The sequence below is a fragment of the Hyla sarda genome, unplaced genomic scaffold, assembly GCF_029499605.1.
Source record: "Hyla sarda isolate aHylSar1 unplaced genomic scaffold, aHylSar1.hap1 scaffold_228, whole genome shotgun sequence".
Classification (NCBI taxonomy): domain Eukaryota; kingdom Metazoa; phylum Chordata; class Amphibia; order Anura; family Hylidae; genus Hyla; species Hyla sarda.
The window spans coordinates 173,006-200,827 of NW_026608958.1; the positions used below are offsets into that span (position 1 = coordinate 173,006).

The following is a 27,822-nucleotide window of genomic DNA, read 5'->3' on the forward strand; positions in this document are numbered from 1 at the left end:
TGCATACCCCATCAGTGCAGCAATGCTTATTCAATACCGCCAGCAGATGGAGACACTGGGGGATAATTTTCTAAGGATTTATACTGATTTTTCCTGTCTGAATTTGTCGCACAGAAAGTTGCAGGCCAAATATGTGTGACATTTCTGCGACTTTAGCTTCTAGAGCATTTTTACAACATTATACATAGGTGCTGAATACATAAAAAGCGACTGTTCAGCGACAGACAAGTCGCATCGGCTGAAAGTAGGCCAGAATGTCAGTCCATGTTGGAGCAGGTTTAGATACAGTCTAAAGCATAGATCTCAAAGTCTGTGCACAGAATTTAGCAAGGGCCTCGCACCTTCTGATGCATCAGGTAGGTGCACAATAGCATAGCCTAACCCTCTGTACTTTGGTCTATATTGATGCGGGACATAGACAGCCAGCTGATGACCAATCCATTAGTGCAATGGATGGCTGGAAGCATTTGTCTTTGCCTTTGCAATACCACAGAAGCAATGCATGGTCAATGTACAGCAATGACACACCTGTGTGAACAGCCAGGAGACCCCCCCCCCCATGTTATGTTACATAGTTACATACTTAGTACGGTCGAAAAAAGACATATGTCCATCAAGTTCAACCAGGGAATTAAGGGGTAGGGGTGTGGCGCGATATTGGGGAAGGGATGAGATTTTATATTTCTTCATAAGCATTAATCTTATTTTGTCAATTAGGAACATTCAGCACCCACCCGCTATCAAGGCAGCTGCCTATCATGTCATGCCCTACCTGCACAGGTGTGCTGGCTACTCAAATGATCCAATTAAGGAGGCCATTTAGTCAGCAGCAGCAGAAGTCCTGTGCCTGGACGCTCCAACAGGGGCCAGACACAAGCAGAAGCAGAAGCAGCAGAAGCAGCAGCAGCACCACCTTTTGTTTTTTGGCTGCAGCAGCAGCAAGGCCCACAGGGCTGGCTAGCTGGCTAGCCAGCAAGCAGGTAGCAATGAAAGTAGGAATCTTTCTTTTTAACCCTGTAAGGGGGTGGTGCACTGTACCCGAAGATACTGCCATATCGGGTCAATGCATAGGGCGACGGAAGCAAGCTTCGAAATCGGCCCCCGTTCTCAAAAATCCATTTAATATATGGTCCCCAGATAGGGGACGTATCAGATATTAAACTGATAAGAACAGATACTACACTTGATCTTAGCCAAAAGGCCGAGAAGCGATAACCGTGAAAGGGGCGGGCCCAACAAGGTCCCCTTCATGGGCACTATCACTGCTTGCTGTCAGGGAGGCTGCCAGACAATTTTCCATGCACACTCTGGGCTGGGGGGCAGTCAACCACCAGTACACACAGCAGAACCTAAACCCATACCATTATTGCTAAGCAGCAAGACAGGGGCCCATTGCACTCCCACGGGGCCTTTTTAAATGCAATCCATAACCCGGATTTGCCAGGAACCCTTCTTACTCCTCCTACTTGCATGTGACACTGGGCTTAGGATCTGCATAGGAAACACACACACAAGCACACACCTACCTTTGTTGCCTGCAGATGCCTCCTTGGCTGTCCCCAAACGGTATCAAACCAACACCCACGGGAAGCTGTAAGCATAGAGGACATGCCTGCACCCCATTGGACTTACCTGTGTGGGTTAAATCCGGGTTATTTGACAACCTATGGCGGTGATGGTTCTGCTCAGGCAGAGCAGTGCTGATGCTCCTCATAAAGCTGTCGCTGCTGTGAAGGTTCTAGGTGACATCACAAATCCCTATGGTTACATACACAACAAAGCTGGGTTGTTGTTGTTTACACTCTGCAAGGCCTGTGGAAGTGAGTGACATCATAGCACTGTAGTTCTGAGGGTTCTAGATGGATGCAACAATCTCCTGTTGCTTCTATGAAGGCCGTAATAGACGACATCACCAAACAGCTCCATAGTCACATACACAGCAAAGGAGAGATGTTGTTTACACCTAGTGATGTCAGTGGTATTGAGTGACATCACAGCACAGTGCTAAGGCTCCTGGGCCTGGACACAGCAGCGGCTGCAATATCTCAACGGAGAATACGTTTATATCTATGTGTGTGTGTGCGCGTATATATATATATATATATATATATATATATATATATATATATTTCTCCGCCGAAATCACTTTTAAACCCATTTCCACCTTTTTTTCCCTTCTCTTCCTCTTACTTTTTTTTCACGTTTTTTTACGTTTTTCTCCTTTTCGCCTCTTTTCTGGGCGTATTATTCTTCTTTTTCTTCTTTTTTTTCGTCTAATGCATACCCCATCAGTGCAGCAATGCTTATTCAATACCGCCAGCAGATGGAGACACTGGGGGATAATTTTCTAAGGATTTATACTGATTTTTCCTGTCTGAATTTGTCGCACAGAAAGTTGCAGGCCAAATATGTGTGACATTTCTGCGACTTTAGCTTCTAGAGCATTTTTACAACATTATACATAGGTGCTGAATACATAAAAAGCGACTGTTCAGCGACAGACAAGTCGCATCGGCTGAAAGTAGGCCAGAATGTCAGTCCATGTTGGAGCAGGTTTAGATACAGTCTAAAGCATAGATCTCAAAGTCTGTGCACAGAATTTAGCAAGGGCCTCGCACCTTCTGATGCATCAGGTAGGTGCACAATAGCATAGCCTAACCCTCTGTACTTTGGTCTATATTGATGCGGGACATAGACAGCCAGCTGATGACCAATCCATTAGTGCAATGGATGGCTGGAAGCATTTGTCTTTGCCTTTGCAATACCACAGAAGCAATGCATGGTCAATGTACAGCAATGACACACCTGTGTGAACAGCCAGGAGACCCCCCCCCCCCCCCATGTTATGTTACATAGTTACATATTTAGTACGGTCGAAAAAAGACATATGTCCATCAAGTTCAACCAGGGAATTAAGGGGTAGGGGTGTGGCGCGATATTGGGGAAGGGATGAGATTTTATATTTCTTCATAAGCATTAATCTTATTTTGTCAATTAGGAACATTCAGCACCCACCCGCTATCAAGGCAGCTGCCTATCATGTCATGCCCTACCTGCACAGGTGTGCTGGCTACTCAAATGATCCAATTAAGGAGGCCATTTAGTCAGCAGCAGCAGAAGTCCTGTGCCTGGACGCTCCAACAGGGGCCAGACACAAGCAGAAGCAGAAGCAGCAGAAGCAGCAGCAGCACCACCTTTTGTTTTTTGGCTGCAGCAGCAGCAAGGCCCACAGGGCTGGCTAGCTGGCTAGCCAGCAAGCAGGTAGCAATGAAAGTAGGAATCTTTCTTTTTAACCCTGTAAGGGGGTGGTGCACTGTACCCGAAGATACTGCCATATCGGGTCAATGCATAGGGCGACGGAAGCAAGCTTCGAAATCGGCCCCCGTTCTCAAAAATCCATTTAATATATGGTCCCCAGATAGGGGACGTATCAGATATTAAACTGATAAGAACAGATACTACACTTGATCTTAGCCAAAAGGCCGAGAAGCGATAACCGTGAAAGGGGCGGGCCCAACAAGGTCCCCTTCATGGGCACTATCACTGCTTGCTGTCAGGGAGGCTGCCAGACAATTTTCCATGCACACTCTGGGCTGGGGGGCAGTCAACCACCAGTACACACAGCAGAACCTAAACCCATACCATTATTGCTAAGCAGCAAGACAGGGGCCCATTGCACTCCCACGGGGCCTTTTTAAATGCAATCCATAACCCGGATTTGCCAGGAACCCTTCTTACTCCTCCTACTTGCATGTGACACTGGGCTTAGGATCTGCATAGGAAACACACACACAAGCACACACCTACCTTTGTTGCCTGCAGATGCCTCCTTGGCTGTCCCCAAACGGTATCAAACCAACACCCACGGGAAGCTGTAAGCATAGAGGACATGCCTGCACCCCATTGGACTTACCTGTGTGGGTTAAATCCGGGTTATTTGACAACCTATGGCGGTGATGGTTCTGCTCAGGCAGAGCAGTGCTGATGCTCCTCATAAAGCTGTCGCTGCTGTGAAGGTTCTAGGTGACATCACAAATCCCTATGGTTACATACACAACAAAGCTGGGTTGTTGTTGTTTACACTCTGCAAGGCCTGTGGAAGTGAGTGACATCATAGCACTGTAGTTCTGAGGGTTCTAGATGGATGCAACAATCTCCTGTTGCTTCTATGAAGGCCATAATAGACGACATCACCAAACAGCTCCATAGTCACATACACAGCAAAGGAGAGATGTTGTTTACACCTAGTGATGTCAGTGGTATTGAGTGACATCACAGCACAGTGCTAAGGCTCCTGGGCCTGGACACAGCAGCGGCTGCAATATCTCAACGGAGAATACGTTTATATCTATGTGTGTGTGTGCGCGTATATATATATATATATATATATATATATATATATATATATATATTTCTCCGCCGAAATCACTTTTAAACCCATTTCCACCTTTTTTTCCCTTCTCTTCCTCTTACTTTTTTTTCACGTTTTTTTACGTTTTTCTCCTTTTCGCCTCTTTTCTGGGCGTATTATTCTTCTTTTTCTTCTTTTTTTTCGTCTAATGCATACCCCATCAGTGCAGCAATGCTTATTCAATACCGCCAGCAGATGGAGACACTGGGGGATAATTTTCTAAGGATTTATACTGATTTTTCCTGTCTGAATTTGTCGCACAGAAAGTTGCAGGCCAAATATGTGTGACATTTCTGCGACTTTAGCTTCTAGAGCATTTTTACAACATTATACATAGGTGCTGAATACATAAAAAGCGACTGTTCAGCGACAGACAAGTCGCATCGGCTGAAAGTAGGCCAGAATGTCAGTCCATGTTGGAGCAGGTTTAGATACAGTCTAAAGCATAGATCTCAAAGTCTGTGCACAGAATTTAGCAAGGGCCTCGCACCTTCTGATGCATCAGGTAGGTGCACAATAGCATAGCCTAACCCTCTGTACTTTGGTCTATATTGATGCGGGACATAGACAGCCAGCTGATGACCAATCCATTAGTGCAATGGATGGCTGGAAGCATTTGTCTTTGCCTTTGCAATACCACAGAAGCAATGCATGGTCAATGTACAGCAATGACACACCTGTGTGAACAGCCAGGAGACCCCCCCCCCCCCCCCCATGTTATGTTACATAGTTACATACTTAGTACGGTCGAAAAAAGACATATGTCCATCAAGTTCAACCAGGGAATTAAGGGGTAGGGGTGTGGCGCGATATTGGGGAAGGGATGAGATTTTATATTTCTTCATAAGCATTAATCTTATTTTGTCAATTAGGAACATTCAGCACCCACCCGCTATCAAGGCAGCTGCCTATCATTTCATGCCCTACCTGCACAGGTGTGCTGGCTACTCAAATGATCCAATTAAGGAGGCCATTTAGTCAGCAGCAGCAGAAGTCCTGTGCCTGGACGCTCCAACAGGTGCCAGACACAAGCAGAAGCAGAAGCAGCAGAAGCAGCAGCAGCACCACCTTTTGTTTTTTGGCTGCAGCAGCAGCAAGGCCCACAGGGCTGGCTAGCTGGCTAGCCAGCAAGCAGGTAGCAATGAAAGTAGGAATCTTTCTTTTTAACCCTGTAAGGGGGTGGTGCACTGTACCCGAAGATACTGCCATATCGGGTCAATGCATAGGGCGACGGAAGCAAGCTTCGAAATCGGCCCCCGTTCTCAAAAATCCATTTAATATATGGTCCCCAGATAGGGGACGTATCAGATATTAAACTGATAAGAACAGATACTACACTTGATCTTAGCCAAAAGGCCGAGAAGCGATAACCGTGAAAGGGGCGGGCCCAACAAGGTCCCCTTCATGGGCACTATCACTGCTTGCTGTCAGGGAGGCTGCCAGACAATTTTCCATGCACACTCTGGGCTGGGGGGCAGTCAACCACCAGTACACACAGCAGAACCTAAACCCATACCATTATTGCTAAGCAGCAAGACAGGGGCCCATTGCACTCCCACGGGGCCTTTTTAAATGCAATCCATAACCCGGATTTGCCAGGAACCCTTCTTACTCCTCCTACTTGCATGTGACACTGGGCTTAGGATCTGCATAGGAAACACACACACAAGCACACACCTACCTTTGTTGCCTGCAGATGCCTCCTTGGCTGTCCCCAAACGGTATCAAACCAACACCCACGGGAAGCTGTAAGCATAGAGGACATGCCTGCACCCCATTGGACTTACCTGTGTGGGTTAAATCCGGGTTATTTGACAACCTATGGCGGTGATGGTTCTGCTCAGGCAGAGCAGTGCTGATGCTCCTCATAAAGCTGTCGCTGCTGTGAAGGTTCTAGGTGACATCACAAATCCCTATGGTTACATACACAACAAAGCTGGGTTGTTGTTGTTTACACTCTGCAAGGCCTGTGGAAGTGAGTGACATCATAGCACTGTAGTTCTGAGGGTTCTAGATGGATGCAACAATCTCCTGTTGCTTCTATGAAGGCCGTAATAGACGACATCACCAAACAGCTCCATAGTCACATACACAGCAAAGGAGAGATGTTGTTTACACCTAGTGATGTCAGTGGTATTGAGTGACATCACAGCACAGTGCTAAGGCTCCTGGGCCTGGACACAGCAGCGGCTGCAATATCTCAACGGAGAATACGTTTATATCTATGTGTGTGTGTGCGCGTATATATATATATATATATATATATATATATATATATATATATATTTCTCCGCCGAAATCACTTTTAAACCCATTTCCACCTTTTTTTCCCTTCTCTTCCTCTTACTTTTTTTTCACGTTTTTTTACGTTTTTCTCCTTTTCGCCTCTTTTCTGGGCGTATTATTCTTCTTTTTCTTCTTTTTTTTCGTCTAATGCATACCCCATCAGTGCAGCAATGCTTATTCAATACCGCCAGCAGATGGAGACACTGGGGGATAATTTTCTAAGGATTTATACTGATTTTTCCTGTCTGAATTTGTCGCACAGAAAGTTGCAGGCCAAATATGTGTGACATTTCTGCGACTTTAGCTTCTAGAGCATTTTTACAACATTATACATAGGTGCTGAATACATAAAAAGCGACTGTTCAGCGACAGACAAGTCGCATCGGCTGAAAGTAGGCCAGAATGTCAGTCCATGTTGGAGCAGGTTTAGATACAGTCTAAAGTATAGATCTCAAAGTCTGTGCACAGAATTTAGCAAGGGCCTCGCACCTTCTGATGCATCAGGTAGGTGCACAATAGCATAGCCTAACCCTCTGTACTTTGGTCTATATTGATGCGGGACATAGACAGCCAGCTGATGACCAATCCATTAGTGCAATGGATGGCTGGAAGCATTTGTCTTTGCCTTTGCAATACCACAGAAGCAATGCATGGTCAATGTACAGCAATGACACACCTGTGTGAACAGCCAGGAGACCCCCCCCCCCCATGTTATGTTACATAGTTACATACTTAGTACGGTCGAAAAAAGACATATGTCCATCAAGTTCAACCAGGGAATTAAGGGGTAGGGGTGTGGCGCGATATTGGGGAAGGGATGAGATTTTATATTTCTTCATAAGCATTAATCTTATTTTGTCAATTAGGAACATTCAGCACCCACCCGCTATCAAGGCAGCTGCCTATCATGTCATGCCCTACCTGCACAGGTGTGCTGGCTACTCAAATGATCCAATTAAGGAGGCCATTTAGTCAGCAGCAGCAGAAGTCCTGTGCCTGGACGCTCCAACAGGGGCCAGACACAAGCAGAAGCAGAAGCAGCAGAAGCAGCAGCAGCACCACCTTTTGTTTTTTGGCTGCAGCAGCAGCAAGGCCCACAGGGCTGGCTAGCTGGCTAGCCAGCAAGCAGGTAGCAATGAAAGTAGGAATCTTTCTTTTTAACCCTGTAAGGGGGTGGTGCACTGTACCCGAAGATACTGCCATATCGGGTCAATGCATAGGGCGACGGAAGCAAGCTTCGAAATCGGCCCCCGTTCTCAAAAATCCATTTAATATATGGTCCCCAGATAGGGGACGTATCAGATATTAAACTGATAAGAACAGATACTACACTTGATCTTAGCCAAAAGGCCGAGAAGCGATAACCGTGAAAGGGGCGGGCCCAACAAGGTCCCCTTCATGGGCACTATCACTGCTTGCTGTCAGGGAGGCTGCCAGACAATTTTCCATGCACACTCTGGGCTGGGGGGCAGTCAACCACCAGTACACACAGCAGAACCTAAACCCATACCATTATTGCTAAGCAGCAAGACAGGGGCCCATTGCACTCCCACGGGGCCTTTTTAAATGCAATCCATAACCCGGATTTGCCAGGAACCCTTCTTACTCCTCCTACTTGCATGTGACACTGGGCTTAGGATCTGCATAGGAAACACACACACAAGCACACACCTACCTTTGTTGCCTGCAGATGCCTCCTTGGCTGTCCCCAAACGGTATCAAACCAACACCCACGGGAAGCTGTAAGCATAGAGGACATGCCTGCACCCCATTGGACTTACCTGTGTGGGTTAAATCCGGGTTATTTGACAACCTATGGCGGTGATGGTTCTGCTCAGGCAGAGCAGTGCTGATGCTCCTCATAAAGCTGTCGCTGCTGTGAAGGTTCTAGGTGACATCACAATCCCTATGGTTACATACACAACAAAGCTGGGTTGTTGTTGTTTACACTCTGCAAGGCCTGTGGAAGTGAGTGACATCATAGCACTGTAGTTCTGAGGGTTCTAGATGGATGCAACAATCTCCTGTTGCTTCTATGAAGGCCATAATAGACGACATCACCAAACAGCTCCATAGTCACATACACAGCAAAGGAGAGATGTTGTTTACACCTAGTGATGTCAGTGGTATTGAGTGACATCACAGCACAGTGCTAAGGCTCCTGGGCCTGGACACAGCAGCGGCTGCAATATCTCAACGGAGAATACGTTTATATATATGTGTGTGTGTGCGCGTATATATATATATATATATATATATATATATATATATATATATATTTCTCCGCCGAAATCACTTTTAAACCCATTTCCACCTTTTTTTCCCTTCTCTTCCTCTTACTTTTTTTTCACGTTTTTTTACGTTTTTCTCCTTTTCGCCTCTTTTCTGGGCGTATTATTCTTCTTTTTCTTCTTTTTTTTCGTCTAATGCATACCCCATCAGTGCAGCAATGCTTATTCAATACCGCCAGCAGATGGAGACACTGGGGGATAATTTTCTAAGGATTTATACTGATTTTTCCTGTCTGAATTTGTCGCACAGAAAGTTGCAGGCCAAATATGTGTGACATTTCTGCGACTTTAGCTTCTAGAGCATTTTTACAACATTATACATAGGTGCTGAATACATAAAAAGCGACTGTTCAGCGACAGACAAGTCGCATCGGCTGAAAGTAGGCCAGAATGTCAGTCCATGTTGGAGCAGGTTTAGATACAGTCTAAAGCATAGATCTCAAAGTCTGTGCACAGAATTTAGCAAGGGCCTCGCACCTTCTGATGCATCAGGTAGGTGCACTATAGCATAGCCTAACCCTCTGTACTTTGGTCTATATTGATGCGGGACATAGACAGCCAGCTGATGACCAATCCATTAGTGCAATGGATGGCTGGAAGCATTTGTCTTTGCCTTTGCAATCACAGAAGCAATGCATGGTCAATGTACAGCAATGACACACCTGTGTGAACAGCCAGGAGACCCCCCCATGTTATGTTACATAGTTACATAGTTAGTACGGTCGAAAAAAGACATATGTCCATCAAGTTCAACCAGGGAATTAAGGGGTAGGGGTGTGGCGCGATATTGGGGAAGGATGAGATTTTATATTTCTTCATAAGCATTAATCTTATTTTGTCAATTAGGAACATTCAGCACCCACCGCTATCAAGGCAGCTGCCTATCATGTCATGCCCTACCTGCACAGGTGTGCTGGCTACTCAAATGATCCAATTAAGGAGGCCATTTAGTCAGCAGCAGCAGAAGTCCTGTGCCTGGACGCTCCAACAGCGGCCAGACACAAGCAGAAGCAGCAGAAGCAGCAGCAGCACCACCTTTTGTTTTTTGGCTGCAGCAGCAGCAGCAGCAGCAGCAAGGCCCACAGGGCTGGCTAGCTGGCTAGCCAGCAAGCAGGTAGCAATGAAAGTAGGAATCTTTCTTTTTAACCCTGTAAGGGGGTGGTGCACTGTACCCGAAGATACTGCCATATCGGGTCAATGCTAGGGCGACGGATGCAAGCTTCGAAATCGGCCCCCGTTCTCAAAAATCCATTTAATATATGGTCCCCAGATAGGGGACGTATCAGATATTAAACTGATAAGAACAGATACTACACTTGATCTTAGCCAAAAGGCCGAGAAGCGATAACCGTGAAAGGGGCGGGCCCAACAAGGTCCCCTTCATGGGCACTATCACTGCTTGCTGTCAGGGAGGCTGCCAGACAATTTTCCATGCACACTCTGGGCTGGGGGGCAGTCAACCACCAGTACACACAGCAGAACCTAAACCCATACCATTATTGCTAAGCAGCAAGACAGGGGCCCATTGCACTCCCACGGGGCCTTTTTAAATGCAATCCATAACCCGGATTTGCCAGGAACCCTTCTTACTCCTCCTACTTGCATGTGACACTGGGCTTAGGATCTGCATAGGAAACACACACACAAGCACACACCTACCTTTGTTGCCTGCAGATGCCTCCTTGGCTGTCCCCAACGGTATCAAACCAACACCCACGGGAAGCTGTAAGCATAGAGGACATGCCTGCACCCCATTGGACTTACCTGTGTGGGTTAAATCCGGGTTATTTGACAACCTATGGCGGTGATGGTTCTGCTCAGGCAGAGCAGTGCTGATGCTCCTCATAAAGCTGTCGCTGCTGTGAAGGTTCTAGGTGACATCACAATCCCTATGGTTACATACACAACAAAGCTGGGTTGTTGTTGTTTACACTCTGCAAGGCCTGTGGAAGTGAGTGACATCATAGCACTGTAGTTCTGAGGGTTCTAGATGGATGCAACAATCTCCTGTTGCTTCTATGAAGGCCATAATAGACGACATCACCAAACAGCTCCATAGGTCACATACACAGCAAAGGAGAGATGTTGTTTACACCTAGTGATGTCAGTGGTATTGAGTGACATCACAGCACAGTGCTAAGGCTCCTGGGCCTGGACACAGCAGCGGCTGCAATATCTCAACGGAGAATACGTTTATATATATGTGTGTGTGTGCGCGTATATATATATATATATATATATATATATATATATTTCTCCGCCGAAATCACTTTTAAACCATTTCCACCTTTTTTTCCCTTCTCTTCCTCTTACTTTTTTTTCACGTTTTTTTACGTTTTTCTCCTTTTCGCCTCTTTTCTGGGCGTATTATTCTTCTTTTTCTTCTTTTTTTTCGTCTAATGCATACCCCATCAGTGCAGCAATGCTTATTCAATACCGCCAGCAGATGGAGACACTGGGGGATAATTTTCTAAGGATTTATACTGATTTTTCCTGTCTGAATTTGTCGCACAGAAAGTTGCAGGCCAAATATGTGTGACATTTCTGCGACTTTAGCTTCTAGAGCATTTTTACAACATTATACATAGGTGCTGAATACATAAAAAGCGACTGTTCAGCGACAGACAAGTCGCATCGGCTGAAAGTAGGCCAGAATGTCAGTCCATGTTGGAGCAGGTTTAGATACAGTCTAAAGCATAGATCTCAAAGTCTGTGCACAGAATTTAGCAAGGGCCTCGCACCTTCTGATGCATCAGGTAGGTGCACTATAGCATAGCCTAACCCTCTGTACTTTGGTCTATATTGATGCGGGACATAGACAGCCAGCTGATGACCAATCCATTAGTGCAATGGATGGCTGGAAGCATTTGTCTTTGCCTTTGCAATACCACAGAAGCAATGCATGGTCAATGTACAGCAATGACACACCTGTGTGAACAGCCAGGAGACCCCCCCATGTTATGTTACATAGTTACATAGTTAGTACGGTCGAAAAAAGACATATGTCCATCAAGTTCAACCAGGGAATTAAGGGGTAGGGGTGTGGCGCGATATTGGGGAAGGGATGAGATTTTATATTTCTTCATAAGCATTAATCTTATTTTGTCAATTAGGAACATTCAGCACCCACCCGCTATCAAGGCAGCTGCCTATCATGTCATGCCCTACCTGCACAGGTGTGCTGGCTACTCAAATGATCCAATTAAGGAGGCCATTTAGTCAGCAGCAGCAGAAGTCCTGTGCCTGGACGCTCCAACAGCGGCCAGACACAAGCAGAAGCAGCAGAAGCAGCAGCAGCACCACCTTTTGTTTTTTGGCTGCAGCAGCAGCAGCAGCAGCAGCAAGGCCCACAGGGCTGGCTAGCTGGCTAGCCAGCAAGCAGGTAGCAATGAAAGTAGGAATCTTTCTTTTTAACCCTGTAAGGGGGTGGTGCACTGTACCCGAAGATACTGCCATATCGGGTCAATGCATAGGGCGACGGAAGCAAGCTTCGAAATCGGCCCCCGTTCTCAAAAATCCATTTAATATATGGTCCCCAGATAGGGGACGTATCAGATATTAAACTGATAAGAACAGATACTACACTTGATCTTAGCCAAAAGGCCGAGAAGCGATAACCGTGAAAGGGGCGGGCCCAACAAGGTCCCCTTCATGGGCACTATCACTGCTTGCTGTCAGGGAGGCTGCCAGACAATTTTCCATGCACACTCTGGGCTGGGGGGCAGTCAACCACCAGTACACACAGCAGAACCTAAACCCATACCATTATTGCTAAGCAGCAAGACAGGGGCCCATTGCACTCCCACGGGGCCTTTTTAAATGCAATCCATAACCCGGATTTGCCAGGAACCCTTCTTACTCCTCCTACTTGCATGTGACACTGGGCTTAGGATCTGCATAGGAAACACACACACAAGCACACACCTACCTTTGTTGCCTGCAGATGCCTCCTTGGCTGTCCCCAAACGGTATCAAACCAACACCCACGGGAAGCTGTAAGCATAGAGGACATGCCTGCACCCCATTGGACTTACCTGTGTGGGTTAAATCCGGGTTATTTGACAACCTATGGCGGTGATGGTTCTGCTCAGGCAGAGCAGTGCTGATGCTCCTCATAAAGCTGTCGCTGCTGTGAAGGTTCTAGGTGACATCACAATCCCTATGGTTACATACACAACAAAGCTGGGTTGTTGTTGTTTACACTCTGCAAGGCCTGTGGAAGTGAGTGACATCATAGCACTGTAGTTCTGAGGGTTCTAGATGGATGCAACAATCTCCTGTTGCTTCTATGAAGGCCATAATAGACGACATCACCAAACAGCTCCATAGTCACATACACAGCAAAGGAGAGATGTTGTTTACACCTAGTGATGTCAGTGGTATTGAGTGACATCACAGCACAGTGCTAAGGCTCCTGGGCCTGGACACAGCAGCGGCTGCAATATCTCAACGGAGAATACGTTTATATATATGTGTGTGTGTGCGCGTATATATATATATATATATATATATATATATATATATATATATATATATATATATATTTCTCCGCCGAAATCACTTTTAAACCCATTTCCACCTTTTTTTCCCTTCTCTTCCTCTTACTTTTTTTTCACGTTTTTTTACGTTTTTCTCCTTTTCGCCTCTTTTCTGGGCGTATTATTCTTCTTTTTCTTCTTTTTTTTCGTCTAATGCATACCCCATCAGTGCAGCAATGCTTATTCAATACCGCCAGCAGATGGAGACACTGGGGGATAATTTTCTAAGGATTTATACTGATTTTTCCTGTCTGAATTTGTCGCACAGAAAGTTGCAGGCCAAATATGTGTGACATTTCTGCGACTTTAGCTTCTAGAGCATTTTTACAACATTATACATAGGTGCTGAATACATAAAAAGCGACTGTTCAGCGACAGACAAGTCGCATCGGCTGAAAGTAGGCCAGAATGTCAGTCCATGTTGGAGCAGGTTTAGATACAGTCTAAAGCATAGATCTCAAAGTCTGTGCACAGAATTTAGCAAGGGCCTCGCACCTTCTGATGCATCAGGTAGGTGCACTATAGCATAGCCTAACCCTCTGTACTTTGGTCTATATTGATGCGGGACATAGACAGCCAGCTGATGACCAATCCATTAGTGCAATGGATGGCTGGAAGCATTTGTCTTTGCCTTTGCAATACCACAGAAGCAATGCATGGTCAATGTACAGCAATGACACACCTGTGTGAACAGCCAGGAGACCCCCCCCCCCCCCCCCCATGTTATGTTACATAGTTACATACTTAGTACGGTCGAAAAAAGACATATGTCCATCAAGTTCAACCAGGGAATTAAGGGGTAGGGGTGTGGCGCGATATTGGGGAAGGGATGAGATTTTATATTTCTTCATAAGCATTAATCTTATTTTGTCAATTAGGAACATTCAGCACCCACCCGCTATCAAGGCAGCTGCCTATCATTTCATGCCCTACCTGCACAGGTGTGCTGGCTACTCAAATGATCCAATTAAGGAGGCCATTTAGTCAGCAGCAGCAGAAGTCCTGTGCCTGGACGCTCCAACAGGTGCCAGACACAAGCAGAAGCAGAAGCAGCAGAAGCAGCAGCAGCACCACCTTTTGTTTTTTGGCTGCAGCAGCAGCAAGGCCCACAGGGCTGGCTAGCTGGCTAGCCAGCAAGCAGGTAGCAATGAAAGTAGGAATCTTTCTTTTTAACCCTGTAAGGGGGTGGTGCACTGTACCCGAAGATACTGCCATATCGGGTCAATGCATAGGGCGACGGAAGCAAGCTTCGAAATCGGCCCCCGTTCTCAAAAATCCATTTAATATATGGTCCCCAGATAGGGGACGTATCAGATATTAAACTGATAAGAACAGATACTACACTTGATCTTAGCCAAAAGGCCGAGAAGCGATAACCGTGAAAGGGGCGGGCCCAACAAGGTCCCCTTCATGGGCACTATCACTGCTTGCTGTCAGGGAGGCTGCCAGACAATTTTCCATGCACACTCTGGGCTGGGGGGCAGTCAACCACCAGTACACACAGCAGAACCTAAACCCATACCATTATTGCTAAGCAGCAAGACAGGGGCCCATTGCACTCCCACGGGGCCTTTTTAAATGCAATCCATAACCCGGATTTGCCAGGAACCCTTCTTACTCCTCCTACTTGCATGTGACACTGGGCTTAGGATCTGCATAGGAAACACACACACAAGCACACACCTACCTTTGTTGCCTGCAGATGCCTCCTTGGCTGTCCCCAAACGGTATCAAACCAACACCCACGGGAAGCTGTAAGCATAGAGGACATGCCTGCACCCCATTGGACTTACCTGTGTGGGTTAAATCCGGGTTATTTGACAACCTATGGCGGTGATGGTTCTGCTCAGGCAGAGCAGTGCTGATGCTCCTCATAAAGCTGTCGCTGCTGTGAAGGTTCTAGGTGACATCACAATCCCTATGGTTACATACACAACAAAGCTGGGTTGTTGTTGTTTACACTCTGCAAGGCCTGTGGAAGTGAGTGACATCATAGCACTGTAGTTCTGAGGGTTCTAGATGGATGCAACAATCTCCTGTTGCTTCTATGAAGGCCGTAATAGACGACATCACCAAACAGCTCCATAGTCACATACACAGCAAAGGAGAGATGTTGTTTACACCTAGTGATGTCAGTGGTATTGAGTGACATCACAGCACAGTGCTAAGGCTCCTGGGCCTGGACACAGCAGCGGCTGCAATATCTCAACGGAGAATACGTTTATATCTATGTGTGTGTGTGCGCGTATATATATATATATATATATATATATATATATATATATATATATATATATTTCTCCGCCGAAATCACTTTTAAACCCATTTCCACCTTTTTTTCCCTTCTCTTCCTCTTACTTTTTTTTCACGTTTTTTTACGTTTTTCTCCTTTTCGCCTCTTTTCTGGGCGTATTATTCTTCTTTTTCTTCTTTTTTTTCGTCTAATGCATACCCCATCAGTGCAGCAATGCTTATTCAATACCGCCAGCAGATGGAGACACTGGGGGATAATTTTCTAAGGATTTATACTGATTTTTCCTGTCTGAATTTGTCGCACAGAAAGTTGCAGGCCAAATATGTGTGACATTTCTGCGACTTTAGCTTCTAGAGCATTTTTACAACATTATACATAGGTGCTGAATACATAAAAAGCGACTGTTCAGCGACAGACAAGTCGCATCGGCTGAAAGTAGGCCAGAATGTCAGTCCATGTTGGAGCAGGTTTAGATACAGTCTAAAGCATAGATCTCAAAGTCTGTGCACAGAATTTAGCAAGGGCCTCGCACCTTCTGATGCATCAGGTAGGTGCACAATAGCATAGCCTAACCCTCTGTACTTTGGTCTATATTGATGCGGGACATAGACAGCCAGCTGATGACCAATCCATTAGTGCAATGGATGGCTGGAAGCATTTGTCTTTGCCTTTGCAATACCACAGAAGCAATGCATGGTCAATGTACAGCAATGACACACCTGTGTGAACAGCCAGGAGACCCCCCCCCCCCATGTTATGTTACATAGTTACATACTTAGTACGGTCGAAAAAAGACATATGTCCATCAAGTTCAACCAGGGAATTAAGGGGTAGGGGTGTGGCGCGATATTGGGGAAGGGATGAGATTTTATATTTCTTCATAAGCATTAATCTTATTTTGTCAATTAGGAACATTCAGCACCCACCCGCTATCAAGGCAGCTGCCTATCATGTCATGCCCTACCTGCACAGGTGTGCTGGCTACTCAAATGATCCAATTAAGGAGGCCATTTAGTCAGCAGCAGCAGAAGTCCTGTGCCTGGACGCTCCAACAGGGGCCAGACACAAGCAGAAGCAGAAGCAGCAGAAGCAGCAGCAGCACCACCTTTTGTTTTTTGGCTGCAGCAGCAGCAAGGCCCACAGGGCTGGCTAGCTGGCTAGCCAGCAAGCAGGTAGCAATGAAAGTAGGAATCTTTCTTTTTAACCCTGTAAGGGGGTGGTGCACTGTACCCGAAGATACTGCCATATCGGGTCAATGCATAGGGCGACGGAAGCAAGCTTCGAAATCGGCCCCCGTTCTCAAAAATCCATTTAATATATGGTCCCCAGATAGGGGACGTATCAGATATTAAACTGATAAGAACAGATACTACACTTGATCTTAGCCAAAAGGCCGAGAAGCGATAACCGTGAAAGGGGCGGGCCCAACAAGGTCCCCTTCATGGGCACTATCACTGCTTGCTGTCAGGGAGGCTGCCAGACAATTTTCCATGCACACTCTGGGCTGGGGGGCAGTCAACCACCAGTACACACAGCAGAACCTAAACCCATACCATTATTGCTAAGCAGCAAGACAGGGGCCCATTGCACTCCCACGGGGCCTTTTTAAATGCAATCCATAACCCGGATTTGCCAGGAACCCTTCTTACTCCTCCTACTTGCATGTGACACTGGGCTTAGGATCTGCATAGGAAACACACACACAAGCACACACCTACCTTTGTTGCCTGCAGATGCCTCCTTGGCTGTCCCCAAACGGTATCAAACCAACACCCACGGGAAGCTGTAAGCATAGAGGACATGCCTGCACCCCATTGGACTTACCTGTGTGGGTTAAATCCGGGTTATTTGACAACCTATGGCGGTGATGGTTCTGCTCAGGCAGAGCAGTGCTGATGCTCCTCATAAAGCTGTCGCTGCTGTGAAGGTTCTAGGTGACATCACAAATCCCTATGGTTACATACACAACAAAGCTGGGTTGTTGTTGTTTACACTCTGCAAGGCCTGTGGAAGTGAGTGACATCATAGCACTGTAGTTCTGAGGGTTCTAGATGGATGCAACAATCTCCTGTTGCTTCTATGAAGGCCGTAATAGACGACATCACCAAACAGCTCCATAGTCACATACACAGCAAAGGAGAGATGTTGTTTACACCTAGTGATGTCAGTGGTATTGAGTGACATCACAGCACAGTGCTAAGGCTCCTGGGCCTGGACACAGCAGCGGCTGCAATATCTCAACGGAGAATACGTTTATATCTATGTGTGTGTGTGCGCGTATATATATATATATATATATATATATATATATATATATATATATATATATTTCTCCGCCGAAATCACTTTTAAACCCATTTCCACCTTTTTTTCCCTTCTCTTCCTCTTACTTTTTTTTCACGTTTTTTTACGTTTTTCTCCTTTTCGCCTCTTTTCTGGGCGTATTATTCTTCTTTTTCTTCTTTTTTTTCGTCTAATGCATACCCCATCAGTGCAGCAATGCTTATTCAATACCGCCAGCAGATGGAGACACTGGGGGATAATTTTCTAAGGATTTATACTGATTTTTCCTGTCTGAATTTGTCGCACAGAAAGTTGCAGGCCAAATATGTGTGACATTTCTGCGACTTTAGCTTATAGAGCATTTTTACAACATTATACATAGGTGCTGAATACATAAAAAGCGACTGTTCAGCGACAGACAAGTCGCATCGGCTGAAAGTAGGCCAGAATGTCAGTCCATGTTGGAGCAGGTTTAGATACAGTCTAAAGCATAGATCTCAAAGTCTGTGCACAGAATTTAGCAAGGGCCTCGCACCTTCTGATGCATCAGGTAGGTGCACAATAGCATAGCCTAACCCTCTGTACTTTGGTCTATATTGATGCGGGACATAGACAGCCAGCTGATGACCAATCCATTAGTGCAATGGATGGCTGGAAGCATTTGTTTTTGCCTTTGCAATACCACAGAAGCAATGCATGGTCAATGTACAGCAATGACACACCTGTGTGAACAGCCAGGAGACCCCCCCCCCCCCCCATGTTATGTTACATAGTTACATACTTAGTACGGTCGAAAAAAGACATATGTCCATCAAGTTCAACCAGGGAATTAAGGGGTAGGGGTGTGGCGCGATATTGGGGAAGGGATGAGATTTTATATTTCTTCATAAGCATTAATCTTATTTTGTCAATTAGGAACATTCAGCACCCACCCACTATCAAGGCAGCTGCCTATCATGTCATGCCCTACCTGCACAGGTGTGCTGGCTACTCAAATGATCCAATTAAGGAGGCCATTTAGTCAGCAGCAGCAGAAGTCCTGTGCCTGGACGCTCCAACAGGGGCCAGACACAAGCAGAAGCAGAAGCAGCAGAAGCAGCAGCAGCACCACCTTTTGTTTTTTGGCTGCAGCAGCAGCAAGGCCCACAGGGCTGGCTAGCTGGCTAGCCAGCAAGCAGGTAGCAATGAAAGTAGGAATCTTTCTTTTTAACCCTGTAAGGGGGTGGTGCACTGTACCCGAAGATACTGCCATATCGGGTCAATGCATAGGGCGACGGAAGCAAGCTTCGAAATCGGCCCTCGTTCTCAAAAATCCATTTAATATATGGTCCCCAGATAGGGGACGTATCAGATATTAAACTGATAAGAACAGATACTACACTTGATCTTAGCCAAAAGGCCGAGAAGCGATAACCGTGAAAGGGGCGGGCCCAACAAGGTCCCCTTCATGGGCACTATCACTGCTTGCTGTCAGGGAGGCTGCCAGACAATTTTCCATGCACACTCTGGGCTGGGGGGCAGTCAACCACCAGTACACACAGCAGAACCTAAACCCATACCATTATTGCTAAGCAGCAAGACAGGGGCCCATTGCACTCCCACGGGGCCTTTTTAAATGCAATCCATAACCCGGATTTGCCAGGAACCCTTCTTACTCCTCCTACTTGCATGTGACACTGGGATTAGGATCTGCATAGGAAACACACACACAAGCACACACCTACCTTTGTTGCCTGCAGATGCCTCCTTGGCTGTCCCCAAACGGTATCAAACCAACACCCACGGGAAGCTGTAAGCATAGAGGACATGCCTGCACCCCATTGGACTTACCTGTGTGGGTTAAATCCGGGTTATTTGACAACCTATGGCGGTGATGGTTCTGCTCAGGCAGAGCAGTGCTGATGCTCCTCATAAAGCTGTCGCTGCTGTGAAGGTTCTAGGTGACATCACAAATCCCTATGGTTACATACACAACAAAGCTGGGTTGTTGTTGTTTACACTCTGCAAGGCCTGTGGAAGTGAGTGACATCATAGCACTGTAGTTCTGAGGGTTCTAGATGGATGCAACAATCTCCTGTTGCTTCTATGAAGGCCGTAATAGACGACATCACCAAACAGCTCCATAGTCACATACACAGCAAAGGAGAGATGTTGTTTACACCTAGTGATGTCAGTGGTATTGAGTGACATCACAGCACAGTGCTAAGGCTCCTGGGCCTGGACACAGCAGCGGCTGCAATATCTCAACGGAGAATACGTTTATATCTATGTGTGTGTGTGCGCATATATATATATATATATATATATATATATATATATATATATATTTCTCCGCCGAAATCACTTTTAAACCCATTTCCACCTTTTTTTCCCTTCTCTTCCTCTTACTTTTTTTTCACGTTTTTTTACGTTTTTCTCCTTTTCGCCTCTTTTCTGGGCGTATTATTCTTCTTTTTCTTCTTTTTTTTCGTCTAATGCATACCCCATCAGTGCAGCAATGCTTATTCAATACCGCCAGCAGATGGAGACACTGGGGGATAATTTTCTAAGGATTTATACTGATTTTTCCTGTCTGAATTTGTCGCACAGAAAGTTGCAGGCCAAATATGTGTGACATTTCTGCGACTTTAGCTTCTAGAGCATTTTTACAACATTATACATAGGTGCTGAATACATAAAAAGCGACTGTTCAGCGACAGACAAGTCGCATCGGCTGAAAGTAGGCCAGAATGTCAGTCCATGTTGGAGCAGGTTTAGATACAGTCTAAAGTATAGATCTCAAAGTCTGTGCACAGAATTTAGCAAGGGCCTCGCACCTTCTGATGCATCAGGTAGGTGCACAATAGCATAGCCTAACCCTCTGTACTTTGGTCTATATTGATGCGGGACATAGACAGCCAGCTGATGACCAATCCATTAGTGCAATGGATGGCTGGAAGCATTTGTCTTTGCCTTTGCAATACCACAGAAGCAATGCATGGTCAATGTACAGCAATGACACACCTGTGTGAACAGCCAGGAGACCCCCCCCCCCCCCCATGTTATGTTACATAGTTACATACTTAGTACGGTCGAAAAAAGACATATGTCCATCAAGTTCAACCAGGGAATTAAAGGGTAGGGGTGTGGCGCGATATTGGGGAAGGGATGAGATTTTATATTTCTTCATAAGCATTAATCTTATTTTGTCAATTAGGAACATTCAGCACCCACCCGCTATCAAGGCAGCTGCCTATCATGTCATGCCCTACCTGCACAGGTGTGCTGGCTACTCAAATGATCCAATTAAGGAGGCCATTTAGTCAGCAGCAGCAGAAGTCCTGTGCCTGGACGCTCCAACAGGGGCCAGACACAAGCAGAAGCAGAAGCAGCAGAAGCAGCAGCAGCACCACCTTTTGTTTTTTGGCTGCAGCAAGGCCCACAGGGCTGGCTAGCTGGCTAGCCAGCAAGCAGGTAGCAATGAAAGTAGGAATCTTTCTTTTTAACCCTGTAAGGGGGTGGTGCACTGTACCCGAAGATACTGCCATATCGGGTCAATGCATAGGGCGACGGAAGCAAGTTTCGAAATCGGCCCCCGTTCTCAAAAATCCATTTAATATATGGTCCCCAGATAGGGGACGTATCAGATATTAAACTGATAAGAACAGATACTACACTTGATCTTAGCCAAAAGGCCGAGAAGCGATAACCGTGAAAGGGGCGGGCCCAACAAGGTCCCCTTCATGGGCACTATCACTGCTTGCTGTCAGGGAGGCTGCCAGACAATTTTCCATGCACACTCTGGGCTGGGGGGCAGTCAACCACCAGTACACACAGCAGAACCTAAACCCATACCATTATTGCTAAGCAGCAAGACAGGGGCCCATTGCACTCCCACGGGGCCTTTTTAAATGCAATCCATAACCCGGATTTGCCAGGAACCCTTCTTACTCCTCCTACTTGCATGTGACACTGGGCTTAGGATCTGCATAGGAAACACACACACAAGCACACACCTACCTTTGTTGCCTGCAGATGCCTCCTTGGCTGTCCCCAAACGGTATCAAACCAACACCCACGGGAAGCTGTAAGCATAGAGGACATGCCTGCACCCCATTGGACTTACCTGTGTGGGTTAAATCCGGGTTATTTGACAACCTATGGCGGTGATGGTTCTGCTCAGGCAGAGCAGTGCTGATGCTCCTCATAAAGCTGTCGCTGCTGTGAAGGTTCTAGGTGACATCACAAATCCCTATGGTTACATACACAACAAAGCTGGGTTGTTGTTGTTTACACTCTGCAAGGCCTGTGGAAGTGAGTGACATCATAGCACTGTAGTTCTGAGGGTTCTAGATGGATGCAACAATCTCCTGTTGCTTCTATGAAGGCCGTAATAGACGACATCACCAAACAGCTCCATAGTCACATACACAGCAAAGGAGAGATGTTGTTTACACCTAGTGATGTCAGTGGTATTGAGTGACATCACAGCACAGTGCTAAGGCTCCTGGGCCTGGACACAGCAGCGGCTGCAATATCTCAACGGAGAATACGTTTATATCTATGTGTGTGTGTGTGCGCATATATATATATATATATATATATATATATATATATATATATATTTCTCCGCCGAAATCACTTTTAAACCCATTTCCACCTTTTTTTCCCTTCTCTTCCTCTTACTTTTTTTTCACGTTTTTTTACGTTTTTCTCCTTTTCGCCTCTTTTCTGGGCGTATTATTCTTCTTTTTCTTCTTTTTTTTCGTCTAATGCATACCCCATCAGTGCAGCAATGCTTATTCAATACCGCCAGCAGATGGAGACACTGGGGGATAATTTTCTAAGGATTTATACTGATTTTTCCTGTCTGAATTTGTCGCACAGAAAGTTGCAGGCCAAATATGTGTGACATTTCTGCGACTTTAGCTTCTAGAGCATTTTTACAACATTATACATAGGTGCTGAATACATAAAAAGCGACTGTTCAGCGACAGACAAGTCGCATCGGCTGAAAGTAGGCCAGAATGTCAGTCCATGTTGGAGCAGGTTTAGATACAGTCTAAAGCATAGATCTCAAAGTCTGTGCACAGAATTTAGCAAGGGCCTCGCACCTTCTGATGCATCAGGTAGGTGCACAATAGCATAGCCTAACCCTCTGTACTTTGGTCTATATTGATGCGGGACATAGACAGCCAGCTGATGACCAATCCATTAGTGCAATGGATGGCTGGAAGCATTTGTCTTTGCCTTTGCAATACCACAGAAGCAATGCATGGTCAATGTACAGCAATGACACACCTGTGTGAACAGCCAGGAGACCCCCCCCCCCATGTTATGTTACATAGTTACATACTTAGTACGGTCGAAAAAAGACATATGTCCATCAAGTTCAACCAGGGAATTAAGGGGTAGGGGTGTGGCGCGATATTGGGGAAGGGATGAGATTTTATATTTCTTCATAAGCATTAATCTTATTTTGTCAATTAGGAACATTCAGCACCCACCCGCTATCAAGGCAGCTGCCTATCATGTCATGCCCTACCTGCACAGGTGTGCTGGCTACTCAAATGATCCAATTAAGGAGGCCATTTAGTCAGCAGCAGCAGAAGTCCTGTGCCTGGACGCTCCAACAGGGGCCAGACACAAGCAGAAGCAGAAGCAGCAGAAGCAGCAGCAGCACCACCTTTTGTTTTTTGGCTGCAGCAGCAGCAAGGCCCACAGGGCTGGCTAGCTGGCTAGCCAGCAAGCAGGTAGCAATGAAAGTAGGAATCTTTCTTTTTAACCCTGTAAGGGGGTGGTGCACTGTACCCGAAGATACTGCCATATCGGGTCAATGCATAGGGCGACGGAAGCAAGCTTCGAAATCGGCCCCCGTTCTCAAAAATCCATTTAATATATGGTCCCCAGATAGGGGACGTATCAGATATTAAACTGATAAGAACAGATACTACACTTGATCTTAGCCAAAAGGCCGAGAAGCGATAACCGTGAAAGGGGCGGGCCCAACAAGGTCCCCTTCATGGGCACTATCACTGCTTGCTGTCAGGGAGGCTGCCAGACAATTTTCCATGCACACTCTGGGCTGGGGGGCAGTCAACCACCAGTACACACAGCAGAACCTAAACCCATACCATTATTGCTAAGCAGCAAGACAGGGGCCCATTGCACTCCCACGGGGCCTTTTTAAATGCAATCCATAACCCGGATTTGCCAGGAACCCTTCTTACTCCTCCTACTTGCATGTGACACTGGGCTTAGGATCTGCATAGGAAACACACACACAAGCACACACCTACCTTTGTTGCCTGCAGATGCCTCCTTGGCTGTCCCCAAACGGTATCAAACCAACACCCACGGGAAGCTGTAAGCATAGAGGACATGCCTGCACCCCATTGGACTTACCTGTGTGGGTTAAATCCGGGTTATTTGACAACCTATGGCGGTGATGGTTCTGCTCAGGCAGAGCAGTGCTGATGCTCCTCATAAAGCTGTCGCTGCTGTGAAGGTTCTAGGTGACATCACAAATCCCTATGGTTACATACACAACAAAGCTGGGTTGTTGTTGTTTACACTCTGCAAGGCCTGTGGAAGTGAGTGACATCATAGCACTGTAGTTCTGAGGGTTCTAGATGGATGCAACAATCTCCTGTTGCTTCTATGAAGGCCGTAATAGACGACATCACCAAACAGCTCCATAGTCACATACACAGCAAAGGAGAGATGTTGTTTACACCTAGTGATGTCAGTGGTATTGAGTGACATCACAGCACAGTGCTAAGGCTCCTGGGCCTGGACACAGCAGCGGCTGCAATATCTCAACGGAGAATACGTTTATATCTATGTGTGTGTGTGCGCGTATATATATATATATATATATATATATATATATATATATATATATATATATTTCTCCGCCGAAATCACTTTTAAACCCATTTCCACCTTTTTTTCCCTTCTCTTCCTCTTACTTTTTTTCACGTTTTTTTACGTTTTTCTCCTTTTCGCCTCTTTTCTGGGCGTATTATTCTTCTTTTTCTTCTTTTTTTTCGTCTAATGCATACCCCATCAGTGCAGCAATGCTTATTCAATACCGCCAGCAGATGGAGACACTGGGGGATAATTTTCTAAGGATTTATACTGATTTTTCCTGTCTGAATTTGTCGCACAGAAAGTTGCAGGCCAAATATGTGTGACATTTCTGCGACTTTAGCTTCTAGAGCATTTTTACAACATTATACATAGGTGCTGAATACATAAAAAGCGACTGTTCAGCGACAGACAAGTCGCATCGGCTGAAAGTAGGCCAGAATGTCAGTCCATGTTGGAGCAGGTTTAGATACAGTCTAAAGCATAGATCTCAAAGTCTGTGCACAGAATTTAGCAAGGGCCTCGCACCTTCTGATGCATCAGGTAGGTGCACAATAGCATAGCCTAACCCTCTGTACTTTGGTCTATATTGATGCGGGACATAGACAGCCAGCTGATGACCAATCCATTAGTGCAATGGATGGCTGGAAGCATTTGTCTTTGCCTTTGCAATACCACAGAAGCAATGCATGGTCAATGTACAGCAATGACACACCTGTGTGAACAGCCAGGAGACCCCCCCCCCCCCCATGTTATGTTACATAGTTACATACTTAGTACGGTCGAAAAAAGACATATGTCCATCAAGTTCAACCAGGGAATTAAGGGGTAGGGGTGTGGCGCGATATTGGGGAAGGGATGAGATTTTATATTTCTTCATAAGCATTAATCTTATTTTGTCAATTAGGAACATTCAGCACCCACCCGCTATCAAGGCAGCTGCCTATCATGTCATGCCCTACCTGCACAGGTGTGCTGGCTACTCAAATGATCCAATTAAGGAGGCCATTTAGTCAGCAGCAGCAGAAGTCCTGTGCCTGGACGCTCCAACAGGGGCCAGACACAAGCAGAAGCAGAAGCAGCAGAAGCAGCAGCAGCACCACCTTTTGTTTTTTGGCTGCAGCAGCAGCAAGGCCCACAGGGCTGGCTAGCTGGCTAGCCAGCAAGCAGGTAGCAATGAAAGTAGGAATCTTTCTTTTTAACCCTGTAAGGGGGTGGTGCACTGTACCCGAAGATACTGCCATATCGGGTCAATGCATAGGGCGACGGAAGCAAGCTTCGAAATCGGCCCCCGTTCTCAAAAATCCATTTAATATATGGTCCCCAGATAGGGGACGTATCAGATATTAAACTGATAAGAACAGATACTACACTTGATCTTAGCCAAAAGGCCGAGAAGCGATAACCGTGAAAGGGGCGGGCCCAACAAGGTCCCCTTCATGGGCACTATCACTGCTTGCTGTCAGGGAGGCTGCCAGACAATTTTCCATGCACACTCTGGGCTGGGGGGCAGTCAACCACCAGTACACACAGCAGAACCTAAACCCATACCATTATTGCTAAGCAGCAAGACAGGGGCCCATTGCACTCCCACGGGGCCTTTTTAAATGCAATCCATAACCCGGATTTGCCAGGAACCCTTCTTACTCCTCCTACTTGCATGTGACACTGGGCTTAGGATCTGCATAGGAAACACACACACAAGCACACACCTACCTTTGTTGCCTGCAGATGCCTCCTTGGCTGTCCCCAAACGGTATCAAACCAACACCCACGGGAAGCTGTAAGCATAGAGGACATGCCTGCACCCCATTGGACTTACCTGTGTGGGTTAAATCCGGGTTATTTGACAACCTATGGCGGTGATGGTTCTGCTCAGGCAGAGCAGTGCTGATGCTCCTCATAAAGCTGTCGCTGCTGTGAAGGTTCTAGGTGACATCACAAATCCCTATGGTTACATACACAACAAAGCTGGGTTGTTGTTGTTTACACTCTGCAAGGCCTGTGGAAGTGAGTGACATCATAGCACTGTAGTTCTGAGGGTTCTAGATGGATGCAACAATCTCCTGTTGCTTCTATGAAGGCCGTAATAGACGACATCACCAAACAGCTCCATAGTCACATACACAGCAAAGGAGAGATGTTGTTTACACCTAGTGATGTCAGTGGTATTGAGTGACATCACAGCACAGTGCTAAGGCTCCTGGGCCTGGACACAGCAGCGGCTGCAATATCTCAACGGAGAATACGTTTATATCTATGTGTGTGTGTGCGCGTATATATATATATATATATATATATATATATATATATATATATATATTTCTCCGCCGAAATCACTTTTAAACCCATTTCCACCTTTTTTTCCCTTCTCTTCCTCTTACTTTTTTTTCACGTTTTTTTTACGTTTTTCTCCTTTTCGCCTCTTTTCTGGGCGTATTATTCTTCTTTTTCTTCTTTTTTTTCGTCTAATGCATACCCCATCAGTGCAGCAATGCTTATTCAATACCGCCAGCAGATGGAGACACTGGGGGATAATTTTCTAAGGATTTATACTGATTTTTCCTGTCTGAATTTGTCGCACAGAAAGTTGCAGGCCAAATATGTGTGACATTTCTGCGACTTTAGCTTCTAGAGCATTTTTACAACATTATACATAGGTGCTGAATACATAAAAAGCGACTGTTCAGCGACAGACAAGTCGCATCGGCTGAAAGTAGGCCAGAATGTCAGTCCATGTTGGAGCAGGTTTAGATACAGTCTAAAGCATAGATCTCAAAGTCTGTGCACAGAATTTAGCAAGGGCCTCGCACCTTCTGATGCATCAGGTAGGTGCACAATAGCATAGCCTAACCCTCTGTACTTTGGTCTATATTGATGCGGGACATAGACAGCCAGCTGATGACCAAT

The 27,822-nt window shown here is 46.0% G+C and overlaps 12 non-coding genes across 12 annotated transcripts; all 12 read right to left on the bottom strand.

Moving 5' to 3' along the window:
• Window positions 1-1,022: 1,022 nt before the first annotated feature.
• On the bottom strand, window positions 1,023-1,213 carry LOC130321606 (U2 spliceosomal RNA). The gene has a single exon (XR_008867299.1). It is a non-coding gene; the product is annotated as a U2 spliceosomal RNA (small nuclear RNA).
• A 2,090-nt stretch (window positions 1,214-3,303) lies between these two features.
• On the bottom strand, window positions 3,304-3,494 carry LOC130321607 (U2 spliceosomal RNA). The gene has a single exon (XR_008867300.1). It is a non-coding gene; the product is annotated as a U2 spliceosomal RNA (small nuclear RNA).
• Window positions 3,495-5,588: 2,094 nt separating this feature from the next.
• Window positions 5,589-5,779, bottom strand: LOC130321608 (U2 spliceosomal RNA). Its single transcript, XR_008867301.1, has one exon. It is a non-coding gene; the product is annotated as a U2 spliceosomal RNA (small nuclear RNA).
• A 2,089-nt stretch (window positions 5,780-7,868) lies between these two features.
• Window positions 7,869-8,059, bottom strand: LOC130321609 (U2 spliceosomal RNA). Its single transcript, XR_008867302.1, has one exon. It is a non-coding gene; the product is annotated as a U2 spliceosomal RNA (small nuclear RNA).
• Window positions 8,060-10,144: 2,085 nt separating this feature from the next.
• On the bottom strand, window positions 10,145-10,334 carry LOC130321720 (U2 spliceosomal RNA). Its single transcript, XR_008867403.1, has one exon. It is a non-coding gene; the product is annotated as a U2 spliceosomal RNA (small nuclear RNA).
• A 2,078-nt stretch (window positions 10,335-12,412) lies between these two features.
• On the bottom strand, window positions 12,413-12,603 carry LOC130321610 (U2 spliceosomal RNA). The gene has a single exon (XR_008867303.1). It is a non-coding gene; the product is annotated as a U2 spliceosomal RNA (small nuclear RNA).
• Window positions 12,604-14,709: 2,106 nt separating this feature from the next.
• Window positions 14,710-14,900, bottom strand: LOC130321611 (U2 spliceosomal RNA). The gene has a single exon (XR_008867304.1). It is a non-coding gene; the product is annotated as a U2 spliceosomal RNA (small nuclear RNA).
• A 2,094-nt stretch (window positions 14,901-16,994) lies between these two features.
• On the bottom strand, window positions 16,995-17,185 carry LOC130321612 (U2 spliceosomal RNA). The gene has a single exon (XR_008867305.1). It is a non-coding gene; the product is annotated as a U2 spliceosomal RNA (small nuclear RNA).
• A 2,098-nt stretch (window positions 17,186-19,283) lies between these two features.
• Window positions 19,284-19,474, bottom strand: LOC130321596 (U2 spliceosomal RNA). The gene has a single exon (XR_008867290.1). It is a non-coding gene; the product is annotated as a U2 spliceosomal RNA (small nuclear RNA).
• A 2,084-nt stretch (window positions 19,475-21,558) lies between these two features.
• On the bottom strand, window positions 21,559-21,749 carry LOC130321717 (U2 spliceosomal RNA). Its single transcript, XR_008867400.1, has one exon. It is a non-coding gene; the product is annotated as a U2 spliceosomal RNA (small nuclear RNA).
• A 2,088-nt stretch (window positions 21,750-23,837) lies between these two features.
• LOC130321613 (U2 spliceosomal RNA) lies at window positions 23,838-24,028 on the bottom strand. The gene has a single exon (XR_008867306.1). It is a non-coding gene; the product is annotated as a U2 spliceosomal RNA (small nuclear RNA).
• A 2,096-nt stretch (window positions 24,029-26,124) lies between these two features.
• On the bottom strand, window positions 26,125-26,315 carry LOC130321616 (U2 spliceosomal RNA). Its single transcript, XR_008867308.1, has one exon. It is a non-coding gene; the product is annotated as a U2 spliceosomal RNA (small nuclear RNA).
• Window positions 26,316-27,822: the final 1,507 nt, after the last annotated feature.